At 37.9% G+C, this 8821-nt stretch overlaps 1 non-coding gene across 1 annotated transcript; it reads right to left on the minus strand.

Annotated features, from left to right (window-relative positions):
- Nucleotides 1-1860: 1860 nt before the first annotated feature.
- On the minus strand, nucleotides 1861-1923 carry LOC126002426 (U7 small nuclear RNA). Its single transcript, XR_007493134.1, has one exon. It is a non-coding gene; the product is annotated as a U7 small nuclear RNA (small nuclear RNA).
- Nucleotides 1924-8821: the final 6898 nt, after the last annotated feature.

Genomic DNA, 8821 nt, shown 5'->3' on the forward strand with positions numbered 1-8821 from the left:
GTACACTTTGCCATTCCAAATAAATTTAAGACTCATATAATCACTCTATTTGATTGAACCTAGAGTAAATGACAAAGTGTTACTACAGCTTCTAAAAGATAAGGACAGAGTGGGAATAGGCAGGATGAGATTAGAAATATGGCCCCAAAAAAGGAATCATTGAGACAGAATGTTACAGATTATCCCTAATGACTTGATGATTTAGGTCTGCCTGATAATCTAAAAATGACCAAAATCTGAAGATAATCATTTAAATATTGTCCCTATTTGATATAATTTCCTGTGTTAAACTCAATTAAAAAAATGTTCACCACCAACTAAATGAAAATGTTTTTGCCTTGCAATAGAATCCCGTTTTGGGAAACCCCTCTTATAATCTTGGAACTTCCCTGTTTTCTATTCCTTCCTTTCCCCTATTTTAAAGAAAGTATCTTCCCTGAATTCTGTAAGTTGACCTCCTATCTTTTGTTTTCATGGAAAACAAAATTCCTGCTTTGTGTTTGGGGAGAGAGAGCCATCACTGTCAGGGTTTATTTCTGGCTCTGCACTAAGGAATCACACTCCTCTGGGGACGAGGGTACCATATGGGGTGATGGGGGTAGCCATACATGCAAGGCAACAGCTGCCCACCTCTGTGCTATCTCTCTTGCCCCTCTTTGCTTTCAATTTTGATGGCTTGAGGACAAATCTCTGTGCATTGTGCCTGAAGTACCTGTTACCAATTTAAACACAATTTGTGTTTAAAACTATATGTAGTTTGTATTAGCTTTATCATTTATTATTTTGAACTTAATCATTTTACTGAGATTGTGCTATCAAATTCCCTATTTTATTAAATAGTTAGATCAGCAATGTGTGTCATAGCAATGATACTCAGACTTTCTACATGGATGATGCAGCTTTCTCTATGGAGATAACAGTAATTATAGGAATATGGTTTTGCTAATGTAAATGTTTCAGAAATTTTAAGAGGTTTTAAATTATCTTTTCAGATAATACCTATAATATCGATGTCAAAAGAAAGACACTCTTAATTAGTTTGAATAACAAAAATGTGGCAAGAATCATCACTATGACATTTCAGTAATTTATGCAAAACTTCATACTAATGGTTAATTTATGCCAACTTGGTAGCACACTAAATAATTTTCTTATTTATTTCATGTTTATTTTCTTAAGCAATATTTTTTGTATTACTAAAGAAAGCTTTAGCTTCTTTGTTAGGAAGGTTAGGGAGATATGCTGGATCTTAGATTTTAAAATTTCCATTCCAAAATTTTTTTGTTCTCTTCAATCCAATATTTAAATAAATAAGATCAATAATTTAGGAAAAAATAAAAATTGAGAGATGAGTTTCAACAAATATATATTTGAAAATTCATGTTTTCTCCATACTGCATGTAGTTGCCTCTTCATAAACTGTAGTATTTGAGTATAATAAGAATTAGGAACTGGGTTCTCAAGTTTCAACCATATTTCCTGGCTGTTAATATTTTAAGCATTTTCTAGCAACTTAACTGTTCAATTTGCCTTCACTACTTGTAGGAGTACAAGAGAAGAATTATCTTGTTGATGCTTTTCTTGCTTTGCTTTTTTTTCTCAATAATTAATGGTTTAAATCTCAGGGATCAATTGTTAAATTTGGGCTAAATTTAAGTGAGAACTGACAATGAAATAACCGTTAGTATTTTTAGAGTAGTCACAGGATCTGTAGTAAAGATGGCGAAAAAGGAAATGTTATCAGGAGAGTTGATGAGAATCAAACCCTGATTCCCATCGAAGACTAATCAATAAGCTTATATAGTAAAATATTCTCTTTTGGTTAAGGAGAGTCTATAATCATTATATTTATTTGTTGGGGGGGGATCTTCTGGTAGCAACCAGAAAGCCTGCTAGACAAATTTTAAAATAGCTGGAACACTAGGCATAATTTATTGAGAAACCAACCAAGGCTAAAACATTTCTTGACTGGGCTACAAACATAGTCCAGGAGGTAGGCACTTGTTTTGTACTTGGCTAACCCTTGTCTGATCCTTTGCAATGCATATGCCAGTAGTGATTACTGAACATAGAGCCATAGTAATCCCTGAGCATTGCCAGATATAGCCCTAAAGAAAACAAACAGAATAAAAATACCAGTTTTTTAATTTGGAGATTAATGAAAGGATCATAACTTAAAATCAGATCGTTTGAGTCCACACCTGTCTTCTCAGACCAAGAGACTCTGAAGATATCAGAGAAAGGATTTTAGTGAAGGCTTTGATCATAATCCTGTCATATGATCCTGGGTCTTTTTGATAGATAAAGATGATATTTGCTTCCTGGGATTTACTTTACACTGTGTACCCACCAATTAGCCCCTCCAGTAATCTGTGCTGTGTCAGGAATTTTTCCCAGGGCTGTCAGTACAGGACAGTTGCATAAACTTGCTGAAGCCTTGTACAGGCAGATAACTGCAAGTTTCTTCTCTTCTATTAGCCTCTTTCTCCCAAGACTTTGCTCTCCCAGCAGTATCTCTATGTACCCACTAGACTTTTATTTCTGGCACATGAAGTAGTCTTAAGGGGACAGAGAAGTGGACCTGAAGTCCTTATTCAGTGATTGGTGCTGGGCTGGGATCCTGCTTTGTCCACTATAATCATCATCCTCTTTTTTTTTTCAGGGAGATAACATCTATATTGGCCTTGGCCCACGTGTGTGGCCTATATCATAAACCTATTTAAGCATTCAGCCATTCTTAGCTTGCCCTGTGTCTTAACTCCTTTCAACCATCTTCCCTCTGACCTCCATGCTGGCAAAGACCCATTCTTCTCTTTTAAAGGATGAGGATGCTGCAATTCCTGGCCTCCTAGAAATACTTGCCAGATTCAGAGATTTCTCTGGGAATTATGATTTTACAGTTTAGAAAACTGTATCTTATACTCTTTGGTCCTTCTGACTTCTTAATATTTTCTATACAGATCTATTATTTATTTAGATAAATATAGAATCACTTATTAAATTTTGGTCATTTATGTAGCATCTTTTGTATGCCCCAGAAATCTCTTGCACACAAAAGGAATTTGATGACTATTTGTTACATTGAATATTGTAATTGGAAAGAAAATGGGCCGTCATATTTTCATACTTTTTTAGAGAACCCAGGAGTTCTATTGATAAAAGGATTTAAAGCAAAGGGTTATATAACAGATAGGTAAGATGATAATAAACTCCACGGGTTAAGAAGAAGAGCTTGCTAAGGATAAGACCCTCATACCATAGATTTAGGGTCCCAGCAGAGAGAGTGGTTTTAAGAGGATGTGAAAGTAAATGTGCCTATTCAGCTGCTGATCAGAAAATGACAGATGGATTCACACAGAAAGTTGAAAAGGCACAGCAGAAGAAGAAAACAATACTATTATTTAAGATAATGGAGACATTCTTCACAGATAGTTTCTGGGAAAAAAAAAACAGCAGGCAAGTTTATCCTCTGATTGAGGCACTGAAATACTTTTCAATCAAAGCACAATGAGTTGACCTCATATAAGTTTTTAGAGAAAAAGAAAAGCAGAAGTCATTATAAGCAGCAAGCACTTACCTTTGTACAGTTCATAGTGCCATGGAACAATTACATTAGCCATCTTAAGGCAGTGTTTCTCCAAGTGTCACAGGGCTATTCTCAGAGACACTTCACAGGTTAGAACTATTTTCATAATAATACCAAGATGTTATTTGCTTTTACCACTTTTATTCTCTCATGGGAACACAATGAAATATTTTTCTGAAGGCTACATAAAGTGTGATATCACAACAGATGGAATCTAGATATCTAATTTATTTGCTTTTTATTTCTAAAGAAGTTTTTAAAAATATAAGACAATAATTTTTCTCTACTTTTTTCATTTGAAAGAATAGCTTATCGATTTGAAATATATTAATTCTTATAATGTAAGTACCATATATATGCAAGTATATGCCTACCCGAGTATAAACCAACCCCCTAATTTCACCCTAAAAACTGGGAAAACTCAAGTATAAGCTGATGTGGAAAATGCAGCAGCAACTGGTAAATTTCAAAAGTAAAAATATATACCCAAACAATTACAGTAACTGAGGAATCAGTAGGTTAAATGTTTTTCAATATTTATTGCTAAAGAAAAACTGTAAACAAGCAACAATAACTTTAAGACTTTAAATAAAGTGCAGAAAACCATAGCTTAACAGGAAATCAAGCTCAATCACAAAGTTTAAAATCCTTTAAAACCAGATTTCTTCTCCTCATCATCATCTGTATATCCAAACAAAGTTTCAGCTGTATCTGATGTGAAGGTATCAGCTTTGATATTGCCATCATCACTTAGTTTGCAGATATCATCATCGTTACTGTTGGTCTGATGCAAAGTGCAGAATATTGTGGGGTAAATAGTTCAGTGGAATAGAGTTCAGTTCAGTTCAGCTGCCTACCACTTCAGCTCAGCCCAACTTGTGGATTTAGCTGAAGCAATGGCCCTTCCAGCAGATGGCAGAAGACCACTGGAGACTATGTGCATTTGATTTGGTGCTCGCCTACCTGTATGACCTGAGAATAAGCCGAGTTTGGGTTTTTCAACACAAAATTTGCTTGTGGATAGCGAACCCCGGCGTCCATGGTGAGTGCACTGTTTTAGGGCGCTCACACGTGGACGACCCGCAGCCGCCAGCCACCCTGCGCGCGACCCCCCCCCCCCCCATAGACTGCAGAGGCCAGCTGGTTGGCACAGAGACCACACCACCCGTTGCCTCAACTTCCAGGCCCCAGAGTTCATCCCACCTGACCCGAGCGTAGACTGGGGAGGACATTCCCTAGTACCTAGTGGGCCGGAGTCACCTGCCCAGCTGGGACAGGTGGGACGAATAGACTAGGTGAGCTTGGGCCTGCCCCCTGGACCTTTAGGTAACCTAGAGCAACCTAGCCCCGAGCCCCAGAGTGGACCGGAGACCCCCCCTAGGGCTGAGAGCAGCTACCGGGAGGGCTTGACTGGGGGAATTTCTTCCGCGGTAACTCGGAGGAGCAGAGCTTCATTGACCCCCAGATAAGGGAGGGAACAGAGAGTCAGGCTCAACAGCGCCCGCAACCAGTGTGGCCAGAAGCGGAACTACACCTGCTGACAGAAATTAAGAGGAAGACTGACTTCCAAGTAGTAGAGGAGAGGAGAAAAAGGAGAGGAGAAACAGTGCCCCCCACCACTGTGGTCAGGAAAGGGCCAGTACTAGCTGCCAACAAAAGGGGAAAACAACTAACCAGGCCACATAAAGAGTACAGGAGGATCAAAACCTCAGCGAGTTCACCCAAAAGTCCCTCTAGAACCACCCTCAGGGAGGGAACCAACTCCCACACCACAGAGGATCAAAACAGGTGAAAATTAGAAGCACAGCACTCTAAAACACACCATTAAATACAAAGAAATATGCGTAAATCAAGGAAATCACTAATATCTGGAGATATGGTGACAAACTCTTGCAAGCTTCCAAGTCCACCAAAATACACAGATACACGCGATGAAGACCTAAAAGCAGCCATGAGGAAGGAAATGCAAGAATTAATAAAAGGAATTAGAGAAACCCTAGCTATCGAGTATAAGAAATCTATGGATGAACAAATCAGCCAAATTAAAGAAGAAATGTTAAAGAACATGAGAGATTCCATACAAAAAGAAGTGAAGGAATTAACAGACAAAGTAACAAGCCTTACAAGCAGAAACACAGAATTGGAGAAACACATTGAAGAACTCGAAGGAAAACTGCAAACAAAAAATGATCAAGAAACCAACAAAGAAATAAAAGGCAAAGCACTGGAAGGAAAGGTCCAGTATCTAATGAACAAGGATAAAAGAAACAACCTAAGAATTGTGGGTATACCAGAAGGGGAGGAAGTAGGGAAAGGGGAAGAACAAGTAGTCAGAGAGATAATAGCGGAGAACTTCCCCACCCTCTGGAAGGATACTGCAATGCCAATACAGGAAATAAAAAGAGTTCCCAATAAGATAGACCCCAATAAACAAACACCAAGACACATGGTAATCCAATTGGCAAAAAACAAAGAGAAAGAAGAACTCCTTAAAGCAATAAGGAAGAAAAGAAACCTCAAGTACCAAGGTAGGGACATAAGAATCAAACCAGATCTCCCATTTGAAATAATTCAAGCAAGAAGACAATGGAATGACATATTTAAACGACTGAATGAAAGAAATTTCCAACCTAGGGTCCAATACCCAGCAAAACTTACATTCATATGGGAGGATAGACTAAAAACATTCTCAAACAAGAACGAATTTGAACTATTTGTGCAAACAAAACCGATCCTAAACAACTTACTCAAAGATGAATTACACAATCCAAACCCCCGATTGTAACAAAAACCACCCTACACAACACAACTACACAACAATCCTCTCTCTCAATAATCTCCCTAAATGTTAACGGACTAAACTCTCCAATTAAAAGACACATAGTAGAGAACTGGATTAGGAAAAATAAACCGGACTTCTGCTGTCTGCAAGAAACACACCTACAGATGCAGGATAAGCACAGGCTTAGAATAAAAGGATGGAAAGTGATTATTCAGGCCAATGGAAAACAAAAAAGAGCAGGGACAGCAATTCTTATATCAGACCAAATTGCATTCAACCTCAAGAAAGTGATCAGAGACAAAGAGGGTCACTACTTACTGATCAGGGGAACATTAGATCAAGAAACACTAACCCTGGTCAATATCTATGCACCTAATGTAGAGCCAGCAAAATATGTGAGGCAACTACTGGCAAACCTGGAGAAACACATGAAGGGAAATGTGATAATAGCAGGGGACCTCAATACTCCACTATCACCACTGGACAGATCCACCAAACAGAAAAATAGCAAAGAAATAAGAGCTCTGAATGAAAAATTAGAAGATTTAGGGCTAATAGACTTATATAGAGCCCTCCACCCCCAGAAAGCAGAATACACATTCTTCTCAAGCCCACATGGAACCTTCTCCAGAATAGACCATATATTAGGATACAAAGCCAACCTATATAAGACCACAAAGGTAAGGATCATTAGAAGTACCCTCTCAGATCACTATGCCACAGAGCTCAAAATTGAGGTCAAGAAGAAGCAATGGAGAAAAACTAATACCTGGAGATTAAACAACATGCTGCTCAACAACAGCTGGATCAAAGAACAACTCAAGGAAGAAATAAAAAGATTCCTTGAGACAAATGACAATGAAGAGACAACATGTCAAAATTTATGGGACACAGCAAAAGCAGTAATTAGGGGGAAACTCATAGCAATTCAGGCCTATGTCAAGAATCAGGAAAATAACAAAACCAACAGTTTAAAAGATCACCTCAAAGAATTGGAACATCAGCAACAGAGAAGTCCAACCACATCCAGAAGGCAAGAAATAATAAAAACCAGAGCAGAAATAAACAACATAGAAACCAAGAAAACAATACAAAAAATCAATGAGACCAGGAGTTGGTTTTTCGAAAAAATAAACAAGATAGACAAACCACTGGCAAAACTCACCAAAAAAAAGAGAGAAAACACCCAAATCAATAGGATCACAAATAAAAGGGGAGAGATTACAACAGAACCCCAAGAAATACAACATATCATGAGATCATATTATGAACAACTATACTCAACTAGGCTAGAGAACCCAGTAGAAATCGATAGATTCTTGGAAAAACACCCTCTTCCAAGACTGGAAAAGGAAGATCTAGAAATCCTAAACAGACCAATCACCTCAGAGGAAATTGAAGATGTAATTAAAAAACTCCCTAAGAACAAAAGCCCAGGCCCAGATGGATTTACAGGTGAATTCTATCAAACATTTCAAGAAGAGTTACTACCACTTTTCCATAGGCTCTTCCAAACCATAGAAAAAACAGGAATCCTCCCCAACTCCTTTTATGAGGCTAATATCACACTCATTCCCAAAGAAGGCAAAGACACTACCAAAAAAGAAAACTACAGACCAATCTCACTAATGAACATAGATGCAAAGATACTCAATAAAATATTAGCAAACCGAATCCAGCACTTCATCAAAAAGATCATACATCACGATCAAGTGGGATTCATCCCAGGAATGCAAGGTTGGTTCAACATATGCAAATCAATCAACATTATACACCACATCAACAACATGAAAGACAAAAACCACATGATCATATCAATCGATGCAGAGAAGGCATTTGACAAAATCCAACATCCTTTCATGTTAAAGACACTCAGCAAAATAGGGTTAGAAGGAACCTTCCTCAAGATAGTTACAGCTATCTATGAAAAGCCTACAGCCAACATTATACTCAATGGTGAGAAACTAGAAGCATTCCCACTAAGATCAGGAACTAGGCAAGGCTGTCCACTCTCTCCACTCTTATTCAATATAACCTTAGAAGTCCTAGCAATAGCAATCCGACAAGAGAAGGAAATCAAAGGAATTCAAATTGGGAAAGAGGAACACAAGCTATCTCTCTTTGCCGACGATATGATGATATACATCGAAAACCCTAAAGAGTCCACAGTAAAACTCCTAGAAACAATTAACCAATACAGCAAAGTGGCTGGTTACAAAGTCAATACACAAAAGACAGTAGCGTTTCTATATACAAACAATGAAGTTGAGGAGAGAGAGATTAAAAATACAATTCCATTTAAGATAGTATCAAAAAATATCAAGTATCTAGGAATCAACCTTACAAGAGAAGTGAAAGACCTATACCAGGGAAACTTCAAAACACTCCAGAAAGAAATTGAAGATGATCTAAAGAAATGGAAGAACATCCCATGCTCATGGATAGGTAGAATT

The sequence above is a fragment of the Suncus etruscus genome, chromosome 2, assembly GCF_024139225.1.
Source record: "Suncus etruscus isolate mSunEtr1 chromosome 2, mSunEtr1.pri.cur, whole genome shotgun sequence".
Taxonomy (NCBI): Eukaryota; Metazoa; Chordata; class Mammalia; order Eulipotyphla; family Soricidae; genus Suncus; species Suncus etruscus.